The sequence below is a fragment of the Lithobates pipiens genome, unplaced genomic scaffold, assembly GCF_037356315.1.
Source record: "Lithobates pipiens isolate NorthernLeopardFrog02 unplaced genomic scaffold, aLitPip1_a1.2 Scaffold_18, whole genome shotgun sequence".
Taxonomy (NCBI): domain Eukaryota; kingdom Metazoa; phylum Chordata; class Amphibia; order Anura; family Ranidae; genus Lithobates; species Lithobates pipiens.
In genome coordinates this window covers 630694257-630712985 of record NW_027507758.1, presented here as the reverse complement: position 1 = coordinate 630712985, position 18729 = coordinate 630694257, and the positions used below count along the sequence as shown (strand labels likewise).

The following is an 18729-nucleotide window of genomic DNA, read 5'->3' as shown; positions in this document are numbered from 1 at the left end:
TCAATGTGTCTCAGCTGAGCAGCAAAAACAAAATCAGAAAAAAGACAAGCAACTTTTACTGCTATGTCCTTTCTGATATGCAGCCAATAAGGCAGTATATGCAAGACATAAAGGACAGACAACCTTCAATCTTGTATATGTCTGATGTGCAACAATATAACAATTCTGAATAGAGATAGCACATCCATATTGAAGCGATTTGGCCTTGCGACTCAACATGTCAAATCGCATAGCTAAAATCGGCACGACACCACTTCGTGGTGCTACACGGATTACCAAAGGCAGTATATGTACTACACCTGGCAGGGGTTCAATTTGTATTTCTGCTATGTAGCCCAACAAATTTGAACCATCAATTCTCACTGCTGACTTTCTGATAAGGCAGTAATACAGGACACAAAACCCCACAGACCTTAATCCTGTATATGTCTGATGTGCAACAATAAAACACTCTGAATAGAGATAGCACATCCATATTGAAATGATTTGTCATGCGACTCAACATGTCAAATCGCATGCTTAAACTCGGCAGCCATTGCCATTAATAGAACTGTCTGAATCAGCACAACGCCACTTTGCGGGGCTGCACTGATTACCAAAGGCAGTGTATGTACTACCCCTAGCCCAGGTTCAATTTGTATTTCTGCTATGCAGCCACAGACAGACCTCAATCTTGTGTATGTCTGATGTGCAGCAATAGAACCATTATGAGCAGAGATGTCACCAGACTCAATGATGTGCATTTCTGCTGTGCAGCACAAAACCAGAAAGTACAGACCACCTTCACTGTTGTATTTTTCTGATCTGTAGCCAAACAAAGCAGTACCTTTAGGATATAAAAGGACAGCAAACAAGCTTCAGTGCAGTACATTTCTGATGTACAGCAATATAGCCCTTATGAGCAGAGATGTCACAAATCTCAATGTGTATTTCTGCTGTGCCACAAAAACATCCCAGCAAGGACAAACCTTCACTACTGAGGTCTACTGGTGTGCAGCCAATGAGGAGTCATGGTCTATCCCTTTATGAAATAACCAACAGGCAATTTATTTCATAGGCATAGCCTGGGGTGTAGATACTAAACCTTCACCACCAGTGAAGGAACAAATTCTAAAATGGTTGGACACCCTACTATAGTAGTTGTTGTCCTACCTTACCTCCATAGACTGAGCAAACGCTAGCCAGCCCAAACCCAGGTGGGGCCGATTAGCAACTAAAATCTCAATGAGCCCAGCCCAAGAGACCAATTTAAGACAGCCTCTGTGGTTACCAATTTAGCCTGTGGGGTAAATAGCTACTTGCAGGCTTCAAACAAGCAATTATGTAGCTCTTGCATAGGTTTGCACAGAAAATCCTCAATTAAAAGGATGTAGGAAGTGATCTATGGTGAATCTCCTTTAGATCTGCCACTGAGTGGATTGTAGCCCAAACCAACAAAAAGGTTTTTCTTATCTCCTACACTATAATATAACCTCAGTGTAAAGGTGGAGTGATGGAGGCAGTTATAATCTTGTTGTATAAGGAAGGAAAAGATTCATTAGATGTAGCAGCGTATAGACCAATCTCTCTCCTGTGCACTGATACAAAGATACTGGCCAAGGTACTAGCAATTAGGCTTAATCGAGTTATAGCAAGATTAGTGCACATGGACCAAACAGGGTTCATAGCCAACAGGTCAACTAGTATAAATATTAGAAGAGCTTTCTTGAACCTACAGATCCCAACGGATAATGACACTCCGGGGGCAGTTGTGGCACTAGATGTAATAAAAGCATTTGATAGCGTAGAATGGGGATATATATGGAAAGTATTGGAGAAATTTGGCCTGGGTCCTTCCTTTATTGGTTGGATTAGGATGTTATGATAAACCCAGTGCAAGACTAAAAATTAATAACGAGTTCTCCGATAAAATAGAGTTGGGGAGAGGGACGAGGCAGGGGTGCCCATTGTCGCCCCTACTCTTCGCTCTTGCTATAGAGCCCTTAGCCTGTGCAATCAGAGCAAATCGGGAGATAGTTTGTTTTTTGAGAAAAACTGGGGAGGAAAAAATTGCACTCTACGCAGATGATATCCTGTTATTTCTGGGGGATATGAGATACTCACTGTCAAAAGCAATAGGACTGGTGCAGGAGTTTGGAGGTTTTACAGGGCTGGAGATTAATTGGGAAAAGTCGGAATGTCTTCCTATGGACCTAACCAGTCAGCAAACGGCCCTGGGAGTCCCCCAAATGTCAACAGTGGATAAGTTGAAATATCTGGGAGTAACTCTGACAAAGGATCCTAAGCAATTTATAAATTATAATTTAGCCCCATTATTAGTTAAGTTTAAACAAAAAATTGCTATATGGAAGCGAATGCCTCTCTCGGTGGCTGGTAGATGTAATCTGATAAAAATTATTTGGATGCCCCAACTTTTATATATATTGCATAATACCCCAATATGGATCAATAGAAGTTGGTTTAATAAGATCGAGATGCTGTTTAGGGAATTAATATGGAAGGGAGGACAGGCCAGATTGAGATTGCGGACGCTCCAACTACCGGTAGAGGGGGAAGGAGGATTTGCAGTCCCCTATCCGGAGTGCTATTTTTGGTCATCCCAATTACAACAGCTAGGGGGGATTGAAGAGGTGAATGGAGGAATTCCAAATGGGAGACTAGTTTTAACAGGCTCCCCACATAGAACGCTGCTTGAGACCTTGGAAGCGGATTCATTCCAGTGTAGATGCCCTACAGTAAAAATGATGTTAAAGCTATGGGATCTAGTAAAAAAAAAAATGGGATATAGGGAAATAACAAAGTATACGCCTCTCTGGAACAATAGGAAGCTACAAGAGATATGGCGGGTTGGAAAAATTTTAGAATGGGAAAAATGTGGTATTGAAAGGTTGAATCATCTATATGGAGGCAGGGGTATTAAATCATTTGAGGAACTGCAAAAAGAATTTAAGATACCACAAAACTCATTTTATGCTTATATGCAAGTGAGGCATGCTTTAAGGACCCAGTTTGGAAATTTATCATTAGTATGGGAAGAATTGCCATTGTTACATTTAGTGGCACAAGTAGGACCCACTAAAGGATTAATATCTAAATTTTACTCCCAGTTGGGTGAACAGATTAATTGTGAGAGGAAAGGGAAGGGTCGAGAAGGGGAATTGGGAGCTAGACATAGGTAATATAACACATGTACAGTGGAAAAAGATTCTAGAGGCATGCCCAAAGGTCTCGGTTTCTCCCCCCCATAAGATATCTCACCTGATGGTGATTAATAGAGCATACTATACTCCCCAGAGATTATTTAGATTTGGTAAAAGAGCGGACGGCAGTTGCCCCAGGTGCGGGGGGACAGGAAATGTAATACATATGCTCTGGAAGTGCCCCAAACTATTTCGATATTGGGAAGGTGTAGTAGAGACACTCAGTAGTGTCTTTGGGACTGTGATAGAATTAAATGCTATAGTGTGTATCCTAGGATATAGAAATGAGAAAGTAGAGAGAAAGGGAGTAACTATTGTAATCCTAAGATGCCTATTTCAAGCCAGAAGGATGATTGCTAGGAGATGGCAATCAAATATAGCCCCCACAGTAGAGGATTGGGTGAGAGCTGTAAACGAATATCTATGTAAGGAGAGAGAAGTATATGCAAAACGAAATAACTTAAAAGAGTTTAATAGAAATTGGCGAGATTGGATAGAGGAGATGCATACCCCAGTTTAAACCATAATAATAAAGGGAAGAGGATAATGGGGGGGGGTTGGGAGGTGGGTGGGAGTGGGGTAGAGAGGGTTAAAAGGTATTGGAATTACTTTAAGAATTTGGCTATAAAGGGAAAGGTGAATTGATAAGTAGAGAAACACACTGAAGGGTAAAAGCACAAATATATACACTGGAGGGGAGGGGAGGGGGGGGATGAAGGGATAGAAAGGGAGGGAAGCTGGGGGGGGGGGTTAATTTAAATTAATAGGAAAAATGTAGGAAGTGAAAAAATAGTTGAGGAGGGATAATGGGAGTAATGGTATTGTCTAGATATTGTTTTTATCTTGTTATTTATATTTGATGTATGGATGTATGCACATGTCTCCCTCCTTCCTCAAACCTTAAAACTCAGACTCCTGAATGGAAGGAACATGCATTGGATTGTTGGTAACGTAATGTTAAAATGTTGTCTGTATATTTGAAAAATTTAATAAAGATTAATAAAATAAAAAAAAAGGTGGAGTGGGAGGTTGGAGCTTATGAAAGTTAACTATAGCAAGCAACCCCTAAAAGGAGGATCTGTCACAAGGGAACCCCTACTGTGCCACACAGAAGCTTGGTCCCTGCCCATCCTTGAATGTTAGGTCAGCTTTTAAGCATCTTGAAGCAACTTCAGATTTCTAGCAGCTGGGCTAATAGGGCCAGTAACCTAGTGCACCTGCTGACCAGGGGAGCTTCTGAATCCACCAACCACTGCCCAATAAATAATTTGTTCAGTGGTATACCTGGCCGGTAAGTAACTTTGTATCTACCAGGTCCCCTCTGTACGCCATATTCATCCCTACTAAATGTACCACAACTGGGCATGTAGGGAGAGGCTGGCAACCTACTGTTGCGATAACCACAGTGTCTCTGCTGTAAGAGGGAGCTGTGGCTGGTGGTTTTAGCAGTGGCGTCTGGGCTATTTGTATCCCGACCCCAGGTTCTGCACTAGTCAGTATATACACGGGGAAGGGGAGCAATGGCCTACCTACCTCTTTCTCATCTGAGGTGGTTTAGGCACACTCGTTCCTCTGCACCACCTGTCCACCATACAGTGTCTCTGATGTAAGAGGAGCTGCAGCTGGAGTTTTTAGCAGAAGCTTCAGGGCTATTTGAATCCAGACCCCAGGGGAGATTATCTCAAGTGCCCAGAAACCCTCTGGCTGGAATTGGGGATTTTGCAGCTAAATTCCCAAGGCAAAGGAAAGTACTCACCGTTGTCGTCTCCCCCTTTTGCCACAGCCAGCGGGCTTGCTTTTCCATCCTTATGGTCCACACGCAAGGACGATAGCCGCCAAAGTGCCCCCCCCCCCCCCCCAACTGCTGTCCCCATAGGGAGGTGCAAGGTTAGGCTGTGTCCTGCACTGTACCGGTCAGTATATACACACACATGGGGGGCACTGCCTTTCGTTCCTCATTCCCAACTGAGGTGGTTAAGGCAGACATCCACTGTATTGAACTGGTGCCTCCTTGCTCTAGCGAAAGGAGGATGTGGGCGCCTGCTCCTGCTGACTCTCAGCCTTCTCTCCTGGGTAAGAACGCCGCCGCCATTTTCCCGAAGTTTGAAAATGACGTGGGTGCTTGTTGCCACGCCCTCTCTCTCCGACAGCCCACACAAGCTACCGGGGGCCCAGGAGTCGGAGACACGATCCCCCTGGGAAGAACCGATGGCCAGGATAATGGCCCCTGAAGTTCTGGGTACACCACTGTACCCAGGGTCCTTCAGCTCTCAGGGGGGCTCTTCCAATTTCTGCTGCCCCCCCTGAGGAAAAGAGAGGGGAACCCCCCAGGAAGGACAAGAATATCCTACCAGACCCAGAGGCTTCCTAAGCTTGTGGTCCAGCTCCCAGGGGGAGACCACCAGCCCCAGGCTTCGGGTCATGTGGAAAAAAAAAAAAACAGTTTCGCTGTGTAGGGAGAAACACAATCAAAAACTGAGGATCAAGGGGAAGGGTGGGGACTTAAAACAGCTGGCGATTGATTGTGTTTCCTGTAGGGAAGAGCCTCGTCTCTCAGGTGTGCCGTCCTGGAAGATGACTTGAGAAAAAAAATTTTTTGGTTTAATTACGTTTTTTAACAAAGCATCATATTAACTATGTTCATTTATTTTTCTTTCCTAACCTGTATTGATGTTTACCTACAAATGTCTTTTGAATTGAGGATTAACATGTATTTTATGTCTATAATGATCATGTATATGGAGAAGCATAGTGCCCATAGTGTTCTTAGAGGTTGTATGCCCAGAACATTATATTATATACGATGATATAATAAAACTATGTTCCCAGTCACTTGACTTCATTTATGCTGCTGTGTGCTTCAAAGTCCCGCCCCTTGCTCCCATTTTTAATCAATGATAGGGATGGAGGCAGTTATCCATTTGGTTCCTGCTTTATATAAAGTCCCAAAAAACCTTTTCTCTTATCTAATTTACCACCGTATATTACAGTGCATTAGTGCATGTTTACCGCAGTATATGTCAGTGTGTTAGTGTATTTCAGTGTGTTGGTGCATGTTTAACGCAGTATATTTCAGTGCGTTGATGCACGTTTACAGCCACTATTGCAGTGCATTGATGCACATTTGAAGCTATATATTTTAGTGCCTTGGTGCACGTTTAACACAGTATATTTCAGTGCAGTATATTGCAGTGCGTCAATGCAATTTTACTACAGTATATTATAGTGTATCAGTGGAGCGTGTCTGTAGTGAGTACTCAAATTAAAGTGCACCAAACACCACTATTCATTGATTGAAGTGCATCCATGGTTTTGTTATTTTAGTGATGGGTGGAGGTGTTTTACGACATGTATGTGTTACCTTTTTTTCTATTTTGTAGTTATAATATAGTCCTCAATAAAGCAACTTTTTTATGATTATATTACCATTTGAGGCTGCATTATACCACCTTTAGTAGGGATCCTTTCCCCTACAGCATGTTTTACTAAAACCCAGGACCCTGCATTCACTTTATCTGGTCTCCCCAGCCTGCATTCACTATATCTGCTCTCTCCAGGACCATGCATTCACTATATCTGGCCTCCCACAGTACACAGACATGCAAATATCTTATTAAATATAAACTAAATACATTTCTTGATCATACATCACGGGACACAGGAGCTTCATTACATAGTGGGTTATATAGGCACCTCTGGTGATTGGACACTGGTTGACCCTAATTAAAGAGAATTCCTCCCCTATATAACCCCTCCCATTTGGGAGGCACCTCAGTTTTTTTGCCAGTGTCTGGTCGATGGTCACGTAAAACTTAGCTCTATGCGGGTCCCGGCGAGGGCCGAAGGGCTACAACAAACCGGATCCATACCTCGGGCCGATATTTGACTCCCAAGATGGTATGGTACCCGGGCCTCGTCTGCCGAAGACACGAGGTTTTGCCTGTAAGTCCTCTCCATTGGAAGACTGGGCTCTGGGACAACCAGACTTGGGGTACTGTTTACTCAGGGCGCCCGTAAGTTTCTGGCAGAGCTTTCTACATGGCCCAGGTGGGAGGATCTTTTCGTAAGAGCCCCAGAGATACCTGAAGGTTGGCTAACAATACCCGCTGTGATGGGTGAAGGCTGGAATTGGTCTGTTCTCAACAATTCCTGCGGCGGGGAACAGGTAAGGGAAGTCATCCTATATATTTTAAATATATGAATGGATTTCTTCATTGTGAGTAGTTGTATGTCTTACCTGGTTTCCACCACTTGAGGGAGTAAGAGCAGCCTGATGCATACTTACATGCCTTTCAATACAACACGCTCAGTGAAAGCCTGGTTCTCCAGCTACTCACGTCTCCCTTACAGTTCCTGCCACAGTTAAAGGTAAAGAGGGGTCCCATGCAGTCCCACGTTGCTTCCTTTGGGTTCTCCTTCCCCCCCCCCCCCCCCCCCCCGGATTCCGCGGTTCTCGTGCACGCGCGCCGGGCGCGCTCCCGGCCTAATGGAGGAGGGGGGGGTGTGGTTGCGAGCCGTGCACGTTAGTGTGCATGGCGCTGTATCGCAGGTGCCAAGCGGCAGTTTTAAAAGCCCAGAGCGTCAGGGGACTGTAACTGGAGACACAGGAGCTGTGGGCTGTAAGCATCCGTGGGGATTGGATCCAGGCAAACCTTAAGACACCTACTCAGCATCAGGTTGTGCAGTTTAAGCATATATTGATTTATTGTGAGACTTTAAGCGCAACAGTGATTGCATTTGTACTAGTACCTCTGCTTTGTAGCTTAGTACTATGTCTCCTCGTAAGAGGGTTTCAGGGGCAGGTAATAAAAGCACTGGCAAGTCACCGCCTTGGTCCAGGGGTTCCAAAAATGCCTGTAAATTACCATCCCCCTCTGCAAGACTGGAGCCAGCCTCTCATAACGAGTCAGTGCACCTGTCAGGTTTTGCAGCCTCTCCTAATGTCGCAGCCCCGGTTTATATCACTGAGGACTCCCTTAGGGCTACATTGGAGGGCTTTGAAGGGAGGATCATGAATTTTATTTCTGCTTCCCTAAAAGATAGCAGGAAAAGGGGTAGATCCCCTCCCTCTGCTGAAATCCCTCTCTCAGATAGTTGTTCTGAAAATGAGGAGGGATCCCTATCTTTGGATAAGGGATCATGAGCAGTCGGATAAGTCAGAGGTAGAGGAGATAGTCCCCTCCTCCCAGGCACTCAGAAAGCAGGTGCAGTATTATACTGAATTGGTGCGTACCACATTCAGAATGCCTGCTGCTGAAGTCGCTACATCCTCTGTCTTTTCCCTGGGAGTCAGGAAAGCCCCACAGACTGCTTGTTCCTTCCCAATTCATCCTTTAATGGATAAATTGATGTATGAGGATTGGGGACATCCCGATAAACTGTTTACTCCTCCCAAAAGGTTTTCTATGCATTATCCTGTGGAGGAAAGTTTCACCAAGGAATGGGGGGTCCCATCTGTCGATGCGGCGGTTTCTTGTGTGAATAAAAACCTAACTTGTCCTTTGGATAATGCGCAGGTATTTAAGGATCCAGCTGACAAAAGGCTGGAAACCTTATTAAAAGCCTCCTTTTCCATGGCTGGCGCTGTGGTGCAACCTACAGTCGCAGCCGTGGGGTTGTGTCAGTTCCTCAAGGAACAGGTTAAACAGATGTTTGAACTCCTTCCCAGTGAGGAAGTAGAGAATTATGCAGAATTGCCTCACATCTTGTGTTTCATAATTGATGCGATTTTGGATTCTGTCCAACAAGCATCACGTTTGTCCCTCATGTTGGTTCACATGCGAAGGACCCTATGGCTAAAGAATTGGGCTGCTGAGATGTCATGCAAAAAGCATTTGACTGGGTTCCCGTTTAAAGGGGAGCATTTGTTTGGGGAAGAACCAGATAGATTCGCCCAAAATATTTCAGGAGGTAAGTCTACTCTCCTTCCAGTCAAAAAGAGCAAACGTCCTTCATTCAGGCGTGCTCTCTCTCCCGAAGCATCAAGCTCTAAACAGTGGCGACGGCCTTCCCAGCCCTCCTCTGCTAGAAAGCCTCAGGGCCGAGCCCAGGGACAGAAAAAGACTTGGGGGCGAAAGCCTGCCAAGCAGACCCCCAAGACCTCCTTGTGAAGGGGCGCCCCCGCTCGGCAGAGTGGGGGGAAGGCTCTTGCAGTTTGCAGGCGCCTGGCGGGAAGAGATTCAGGACAAGTGGGTGATCTCTTCGGTATCTCTGGGCTACAGGCTAGAGTTTCAGGAGATTCCACCTTATCGTTTCCTAGGGTCAAGGATCCCCAAGGATCCAGTAAAGCAGAAACCGCTATTCCTGGCCTTAGATCAGTTACTATCCCAGGGTGTGATAGTAGAAGTGAGCCCGAAAGAGCAGGGTTCAGGTTTTTATTCAAATCTCTTCACCGTTCCAAAGCCAAACGGAAGTGTCAGACCTATCCTGGATCTGAGAGACCTAAACCGGTTTTTACAGATCCAGACCTTCCGGATGCAGTCAATACGCACTGTGGTCTCCTCCCTGCAAGGGGGAGAATTCATGGCATCAATAGATATCAAAGACGCATATCTCCATGTGCCAATATTTCCCGCACACCAGAAGTTTCTAAGGTTCGCGGTAGAGCGGCGCCATTTTCAATTTGTGGCCTTGCCGTTCGGGCTGGCTATGGCCCCTCGAGTCTTCACGAAGATTCTGGACCCTCTCTTAGCAATCTTAAGAGTTCAGGGCATAGCCGTCATGGCTTACCTAGACGACTTGCTTCTCGTAGAGAGAACTGCAGCGTGCTTAAGTCGCAGCGTCACCAAGACGCTAGAACATCTAGAGCGCCTAGGTTGGATTATAAACCTAGAAAAGTCATCCTTGCAACCAACCACCAGGTTGGATTACCTGGGTCTGATTATCGACACCGCTCAGGGCAGGGTGTTTCTTCCAAGGCCAAAGGCCTTGGCCATTGGAGATCTGGTACGCCTGATCCTGGGCAGAAGATCTTCCTCCATTCGGTTATGTATGAGACTATTGGGAAAAATGGTCGCCTCATTCGAGGCCGTCCCATTCGCCCAGTTCCACTCAAGGCCTCTGCAAAGATGCATCCTTGCGGTTTGGAACAGGAAGCCCCAATCCCTGGATCTTCCTATGCGTTTATCCCCCGGGACACGCAAAAATCTTGTCTGGTGGTACAAACCAGGAATTTGCTGAAAGGCAAAACTTTTCTTCCCCTCTCATGGAAGATTGTCACAACGGATGCCAGCCTGACAGGCTGGGGAGCCGTATTAGAGGGAACGTACTCGCAGGGGAAATGGTCTGCGACCGAAAGTCTGCTGCCCATAAATATCTTGGAGATTCGGGCAGTTTACATGGCACTCATAGAGTGGTCCTACAGACTGCGAGGTTTCCCAGTTCGGATTCAGTCCGACAATGCCACCGCAGTGGCTTACATTAATCACCAGGGCGGTACCAGAAGTCTGGTGGCCCAAAAGGAGGTGAATCGCATACTTGTCTGGGCAGAAGAGCATGTTCCGTGTTTTTCTGCAGTCTTCATCCCAGGAGTGGAGAATTGGCAGGCGGATTTTCTCAGCCGCCAGCAGTTATGCCCAGGAGAATGGGCTCTGCACCCCGACGTGTTTCAGAACATATGTCACAAGTGGGGCACTCCAGACGTGGATCTGTTTGCGTCCAGATTCAACAGGAAACTGGACAGGTTTGTGTCAAGGACAAGAAATGTGCTTGCCCAGGGGTCAGATGCTCTGACGGTTTCCTGGGATCAGTACAATCTGATCTATGCCTTCCCCCCGAGCCCGCGGCTATCGCGGTTCCTGGGAAGGGTCAAGAGGGAGTCGAAGTCGGTCCTTTTAGTGGCCTCAGCTTGGCCCAGGTGACCATGGTTTGCAGAAATCATGAAGTTGGCAGTGGGCAGGCCATGGACCCTCCCTCTCCGGCCAGATCTGCTCTCACAGGGTCCAATCTACCATCCTGCTTTACGCAGTCTGAATTTGACGGTCTGGCTGCTGAGACCCACATTCTGAGAGACCGTGGCCTTTCGGGGCCAGTCCTTTCCACTCTGGTCAATGCCAGAAAGCCGGCCTCCAGACGTATCTATTACAAGATCTGGAGGGCATATGTTTCCTGGTGTGAACTCAGGAGATGGCATCCTAGAAAGTATGTCATTAGCAGAATCTTGGCCTTTCTCCAGTCAGGCCTAGAAATTAATTTGGCCATAAGCACCATCAGGGTACAGATTTCGGCCCTGTCGGTATTTTTTCAAAGACCTCTTGCATCACATTCCCTAGTACGGGCTTTTATCCAAGGAGCTATGCGGATAAAACCGCCAGTTAAACCTCCGGTATGCCCATGGGATCTGAATTTGGTTCTCTCGGCCTTAGAGGCCCAACCATTTGAACCTTTGCAGCTGGCTTCTTTAGCTCTCTTGACTAAAAAGCTGGTCTTCTTAGTAGCCATATCCACAGCTAGAAGAGTATCAGAATTGGCAGCTCTTTCTTGTAAAGAGCCCTATTTAATTATCCATAAGGACCGGGTGGTTATGCGTCCCAACAGGTCCTTTCTACCTAAGGTGGTTTCAGGTTTCCATCTGAATCAGGATATAATCCTACCATCCTTTTTTCCAAATCCTCAGTCCATAGAGGAAGAGTCTTTACACACTTTAGATGTGGTTAGAGCAATCAGTCTTTATCTTCAGGCAACTACTCAGATAAGAAAGACTGACTGTTTATTTGTTCTGCCAGAAGGCCCTAGAAGGGGTCAGGCAGCGTCAAAGTCCACTCTCTCAAGGTGGATCAGACAGGTTATTTCTCAGGCCTATAGCTTAAAGGGGAAGATTCCTCCTTTTCAGGTGAAAGCGCACTCTACTAGGGCTGTCAGTGCTTCTTGGGCAGTGCATCACCAGGCCTCCCTGGCTCAGATCTGTAAGGCTGTGACTTGGTCATCAGTCCACACATTCACCAGATTCTATCAGGTGGATGTCAGAGGGCAAGAGGATATCGCCTTCGGGCGCAGTGTACTGCAGGCTGCAGTTTAGGTCCTCAGGTCCCTGGCGGTCTATGTTTACGATCTGTGTCTCCCTCCCCTCAACCGGAGCATTGCTATGGGACATCCCACTATGTAATGAAGCTCCTGTGTCCCGTGATGTATGATCAAGAAAATGGGATTTTTATATACAGCTTACCTGTAAAATCCTTTTCTTGAGAGTACATCACGGGACACAGGGCTCCCGCCCCTCTTGGGTTTTACGTGGTTTCTTATTGCTTTGCTACAAAACTGAGGTGCCTCCCAAATGGGAGGGGTTATATAGGGGAGGAATTCTCTTTAATTAGGGTCAACCAGTGTCCAATCACCAGAGGTGCCTATATAACCCACTATGTAATGAAGCTCCTGTGTCCCGTGATGTACTCTCAAGAAAAGGATTTTACAGGTAAGCTGTATATAAAAATCCCATTTTTCTCATCAGCAGTATATAGCAGTCTTGTGACTTCTATCAGTGTCCAGTCGAGCACTGGTTAAAGCTTGTAGGAGTTTTCATTCTCCTCTGACTGTCCTATGAGACTGCATGACTCCTGACCTTATGTCTGGACAGTGCTGATTGGCCCTGTGCAGATCATATGCACTCTCCCAAAAAATCTCCAGCAATACACACCAAACTGAGCATGTGCATAGTGCCACCAAGGCTCTGTGCTATCAGCAGATGGATTGGGAACTTTGGAAGAAGGGGAGGATCAGTGAAGACAGAATCAAACAGCCTGTTTACACAATGCATTTGATTAACCCCTTAGTTTCCACAGTGAGTATAACAAGCATGCTTCACTGCATATACAGACTGAGTTTACTGTTGTGGGTTTAGTAACCTTTTAATGACCCACCTTTGCTGATCTCTGTAGGAGTGTCCTCCTCTATAATTGTCCCTGTTATTACATCCTCCTCCATAGACTGCTGATCATCCCTCACATACCTCTCTTCTTCTTCTTCTTTATACTCAACTTTTGTAACCATCAGATCGTCACCCTAAACCAAGAGAATGATCAAAAATAACATCTGTAAGACATAAGTTTTAACCTTGTTTCATCACATAAAAAATTCACATAGTGTCACCACAAGTCCATGTTCTAGATCATGGGTGTCCAAACTACGGCCCTCCAGTTGTTCAGGAACTACAATCCCCATCATGCCTAGTCATGTCTTTGAATGTCAGAGTTTTACAATGCCTCATGGGATGTGTAGTTCTGCAACAGCTGGAGGGCCGTAGTTTGGACACCCCTGTTCTAGATGCTCTGTCCCACCAACCTTGTAACAGTGAGGGATGGTGTGACCTTCCTGTGTGGAATCCCGGGAATACAGAGGACGGGGACATCTCTCTGGTGGGTTCCTGGTATTAGGTGGTTCCATCATACCCTTGTGTCCTTCTAAAAACTCCTCCTTCACTTCATACTCCTCATCCTCCTCTTTAAACTCTTTTTTGACATCAATATTATCATCTTTAAGGTTTGCACCCTGAATATATAATAAAACATTCATTGTAACAATCATGCTGTGTATAAATCAGAACTACTAATAATTGTCAATCATCTACCTGATGATGGTGGGGGATGGTGTGATCTTCCTGTGTGGAATCCCGGGAATACAGAGGACAGGGAAATCTCTCTGGTGGGTTTCTGTAGCTGGATGACTCCACCATGGTGTCCTGGTACAGATATTTGTGTTCTTTTAGAAACTCTGACTCCTTCCTCGCCCCATCCTCATCATCCTCCTCTTTTATCTCTTCTTTAACCTCAACTTTAGAATCTCTCAGGTTTTCACTCTGAATATAGAACAAAAATTACATCAATTGTTACAATGCAGATAATGTACAGATCCTAATGATACTATCAGTGATTGTTCCTCATCTACCTGATAATGGTGGGGGATGGTGTGACCTTCCTGTGTGGAATCCTGGGAATACAGAGGACGGGGACATCTCTCTGGTGGGTTCCCATTACTGGATCCATCTGTAGGAAACACACACACTGACTGAATACATTGTTTCTATGCGTTTATCAGATGATGGGGGATCTATGTGGAGCCTCTGTACTGCTCTCTCCTTTACAATAAAGTCTCCTCTTACCCGGTGATGTGAGGGGCGGCCGATTGTCCATCATGACGTCCTTGTAGAGATCCTTTGTGTCCTTCTAAATACTCCCACTCCTCCATGGAGAAATAGACAGTGACATCCTGACACCTTATAGGAACCTGACACACACAATGATACAGTCACCATCCAGACACATCCCTTGTCTGTTACTGGATAATGTCCCAGAATTCCCAGAATCCTCCTCACCTCTCCTGCAACATCTCTCTGGTGACTTCTAGAATCTTCTTTGTATTTCTCTATTCTATCAGGGAGGGAGGTGGAGGCAATGTGATGTTCATATGATCTCCAGACTTCACAGGAGGAAAACTCTAGATCTGAACATAAATAGTAAAATCAATTGATATTCACAGAATCCTCCTCACCTCACCATTCAGCCCCATTTCAGGCTGAGGTATAATTTGCACACACAGGATCCTCACTATGTACAGTAGGTAAAAGGAATTCTGGCATAATTACACACATGCAGGACCAACAATCCTGTTTTGCTTGTGATAATGAAAAAGGTCCTCCCACATCCTAAGAGCATTGAATAAAAACAAAAGTGGCAGACAGAGGGACATTGGAAGGAGGGGCTGTGAGTTCCGTGTAATATCATAACATTCTCCATCCCCCGCCACTAATAAAAGTGGTATAATTCATTAGTATAGACTGATGAGGTGGGAAGGTGATTGGTGGGAAAGGTGACACATCTCCAAAATGAGGAGAATGTTCGGGCCTCGTAAGTGAGGAAATGTTCTGCCCCTGAAGGGGTTAATCTAGGTTCCCACACTATATATGTGTGTATCATCATCTGCTGGAGATAAAAGACATCACATTGACTATGGAGGAAGAGGACGCACATGACGGGGGGTTACTGGGTGTAAATAGAAAATAAGATCTTATTACCTCCTCTGCTGCTTTGTTCCGTAATGTCGTCTCTCTACTTCCTCCCGACTCGCCTCTTACCCGGAACATCCTATTTATACCAGACATCACTTCCTGTCTGTACCTGACATCACTTCCTATCTTCCATAGAGACTTCCTGTCCAGGTGGAAGTGAGATCACCACCTTGTGGAGCTCAGAGGAACTGCAGCCCTGAGAAACATTTCGTCATGTGAATACGGCCTTGTGCTGTGTGTATGTACTGTATATCCTTATAGATGGGTGATCTCCACTCCCACCAAGGGGGATAGAAATATTTTACTCAAAAACAAAGAACTAGTTAACTACAAAATGTATTAAGCATCAATGGAAAAAACATATGTCAGCATAAAAACACCAAAGACCCCCCCCCCAAAAAAAAAAAGGTTAATTAAATCTACAAGGGCTTTTTTACCACTACTATTCCTTTATATTGGCTTTTTAAATTTATAAATGCAGCAATTCAGAAACTGGATGAAAGGTTTAGCGCTGGGAAACACTTTTTAAACGATAAAAAAGGCATTTTATATACAACTATATAGATCAGACCAAAATGAGGGACAAATGAGGAGGAAGGAGGGACCGAGGGACATTGCATCAAATCAGGGACAGTCCCTCCTAATCAGGGACAGTTGGGAGCTATGTAGTGCCACATCTTAAAGCCAGAGAGGGCGAATAGGGCACTTCCCCCAGAGCACGACAGAGATGCACCCGTCTGTAAAAACCAACCTGTCTCAGACATCCCAACCTGCAAAAACGAATTTCAGGGAGGTGGGCGTGGCTTAAACTGGGCTACATATTGGCATGGCTTAAATGGGGTGTGGTTTAATAGAGTCTGAGAGGACTTATATAGTGCATAATTTAGTAATTTTAAATAGGGAATACACAGTGCGGAGTGTATGGCAGCGGGTAGTATCTGCATGTGAGGAGTGTGGAGTGTACAGTGGTGGGTAGTATGCGCAGGATGGTGTCAGTAGGGCAGTGGACAGTGTCAGCAGTTCTTTATTTTTATTATTTTACAATTGTATTTTTTAAATTATTTTACCATTTACTTTTTATCTTTTGTTTATCTTTTGTTTTTCACAATGCACCGCTGCTATTTGCAACATATGTCTCAAGCGTATATCGCGTGGCCAAAACATCAGCCGCTTGGGCACCACATGCTTGACCAGACATATGTTGACCTGCCATGCAGCTTGTTGGCAAGCGTACCTTAAAGACCCACACCAAAGAACAAAGCGGACCTCTCTTTGCTCCTCAGCTGGGATCTCCAACCCCACTAGACCTTCAGTCCTCTCTGAAACCTGCACTGAGAGTAATGAAGGTGTAGAATTAGGTGTGTCACCGCCAAGTACTTGCGGGCAATCTGCTAGCTGTACACCGATGTCCGATTGTACCAGACAAATTTGCCCCAGCTGCTGCACCGTTGAAAGAAGTTCACTCCCAGCTATCCGCATGCCCAGCGGTTGAATGCTAGCTTGGCTAAATTGCTAGCACTTCAACTGCTACCTTTTCAGTTGGTAGACTTGGCCCCCTTCCGTGAGTTTGTGCAATGTGTGGTTCCTCAGTGGCAGATCCCCAAACGCCACTTTTTCTCACAAAAGGCGATTCCAGCTCTCTACCGGCATGTGGCAGGCAATGTCCATGCCTTGCTAAACAGGGCGGTCAGCGGTAAGGTGCATATTGCCACTGACTCATGGTTCAGCAGGCATGGACAGGGACGTTGCCTATCTTTCACAGGGCGCATTGGGTGACTCTTCTGGCAGCTGGGAAGGATGCAGGACAAGGTGCAGTAGTGTCGGAGGTAGTTCTGCCACCACACCTCCAAAATGCTACTACTGGTGATTGTGACACACCTCTCTCCTTCACCCCCTCTTCTTCTTCCTCCTTCCTCCATGGCCTCTTCCTGTGCTTTGTCCTTGGAACCAGCAGTGCTCAGTAGGCATTCAAAGGGCTACGCAAGTACGCAGGCAAAAAGATGCCATGCCGTGCTTGTGCTGGTGTGCTTGGGGGACAGGAGCCACACTGGGGCAGAGATTCTGCAGGGGCAGGCTGAGAGGTGGTTGTTGACGCCATGCCAGCTTAAGCCTGGAATGGTGGTTTGCGACAATGGCACCAACCTCCCCTCTGCCCTCCGACAGGCACAATTGGCCCATGTGCCCTGTCTGGCTCACGTCCTTAACTTGGTGGTGCAGAGGTTCTTGGGCAGGTACCCGAGCTTACAGGATGTCCTAAGGCAGGCCAGGAAAGTCTGTGTGCATTTCCGCCGGTCATATAATGCCAGTGCTCGGCTGGCTGACCTCCAAAAGGAATTGAACCTCCTGCCCAAGAACCGCCTAATCTGTGACATGCCCACCAGGTGGAACGCAACGTTGGCCATGCTGCAGCAGCTGCACACGCAGCAGAGGGCCAGTGGTGTAGCGGGTACCACTCGAAGGGTTGCTGGTTCGAATCCCAACCATGACACTGCCTGGAGTTTGCATGTTCTCCCTGTGCCTGTGTGGGTTTGCTCTGGGTTTTCCGGTTTCCTCCCACACTCCAAAGACACACTGGTAGGTTAATTGGCTGCTGTCCAAAATTGGCCCTAGTAAATGAATGTGAGTTGGGGACCTTGGATTGTGTGCTCCTTGAGGGTAGGGACGGAGGTGAGTGTGCAATGTATGTGTGGAGCGCTGCGTAAGCACATACATTGTTACTGCATAAATGTAACAGTTAAATCACACTTGTTTAATAATAATAAAAAAGGTAAACAGCCAGAGTTCAGGAACCGGAACGGATAGTCGGACAAGTCAAAACATCAGGGAGCCAGCGATAGGGATGAGCCGAACACCACCCGGTTTGGTTCGCACCAGAACTTTCGAACGGACTGAAAATTTGTGCGAACTTTAAAACCCCATTGAAGTCTATGGGACTCGAACGTTCAAAATAAAAAGTGCTAATTTTAATGGCTAATATGCAAGATATTGTCCTAAAAAGGGTTTGGGGACCCGGCTCCTGCCCCACGGGACATAGGTTAATGCCAAAAGTGCAGTTTTTTTGGGAGCACTGTTTTAATGACGATTAAAGTGAAAAAAAGTGAAAGTGAAATATTCCTTTAAATATCATGCCTGGGGGGTGTCTATAGTATGCCTGTGAAGTGGCACGTGTTTCCGGTGTTTAGAACAGTCCCTGCACAAAATGACATTTAACGGAAAAAAAAAGTCATTTAAAACTGCTTGTGGTTTTAATGTAATGTCTGGTTCTGGCAATACGGATGAAAATCATTGAGAAAAATGGCATGGGTAGCCCCCCCCGCCCATTACCAGCCCCTTTGGGTCTTGTACGGATATTAAGGGGAACCCAGTGCCCAAATTTAAAAAAGGAAAGGCGTGGGGCCCCCAGGCCCTATATACTCAGAACAGCAGTATACAAGCGGTGCAAACAAGACAGGGACTGTGTAGGTTTGTTGTGTTAAGTAGAATCTGTTTGTAATTTTGAACTGGTACATTTTAAAAGTGTAGCTGCAGTCA

At 45.9% G+C, this 18729-nt stretch overlaps 1 protein-coding gene and 1 pseudogene across 2 annotated transcripts in view; one reads left to right on the top strand and one right to left on the bottom strand.

Annotated features, from left to right (window-relative positions):
- Window positions 1-18729, top strand: part of LOC143986879 (uncharacterized) — a 1041669-nt gene that overhangs the window by 722888 nt on the left and 300052 nt on the right. The gene's annotated exons all lie outside the window — the stretch shown is intronic.
- The window catches only part of LOC143989909 (uncharacterized), a 123623-nt pseudogene that overhangs the window by 75951 nt on the left and 28943 nt on the right, over window positions 1-18729 (bottom strand). The window contains exons 5-8 of the transcript XR_013277098.1: window positions 14079-14176; window positions 13762-13989; window positions 13476-13682; window positions 13055-13196 (exon numbers count right to left, since the gene is read on the bottom strand). The product of XR_013277098.1 is annotated as an uncharacterized LOC143989909 (transcript). The remainder of the gene's footprint in view (window positions 1-13054; window positions 13197-13475; window positions 13683-13761; window positions 13990-14078; window positions 14177-18729) is intronic.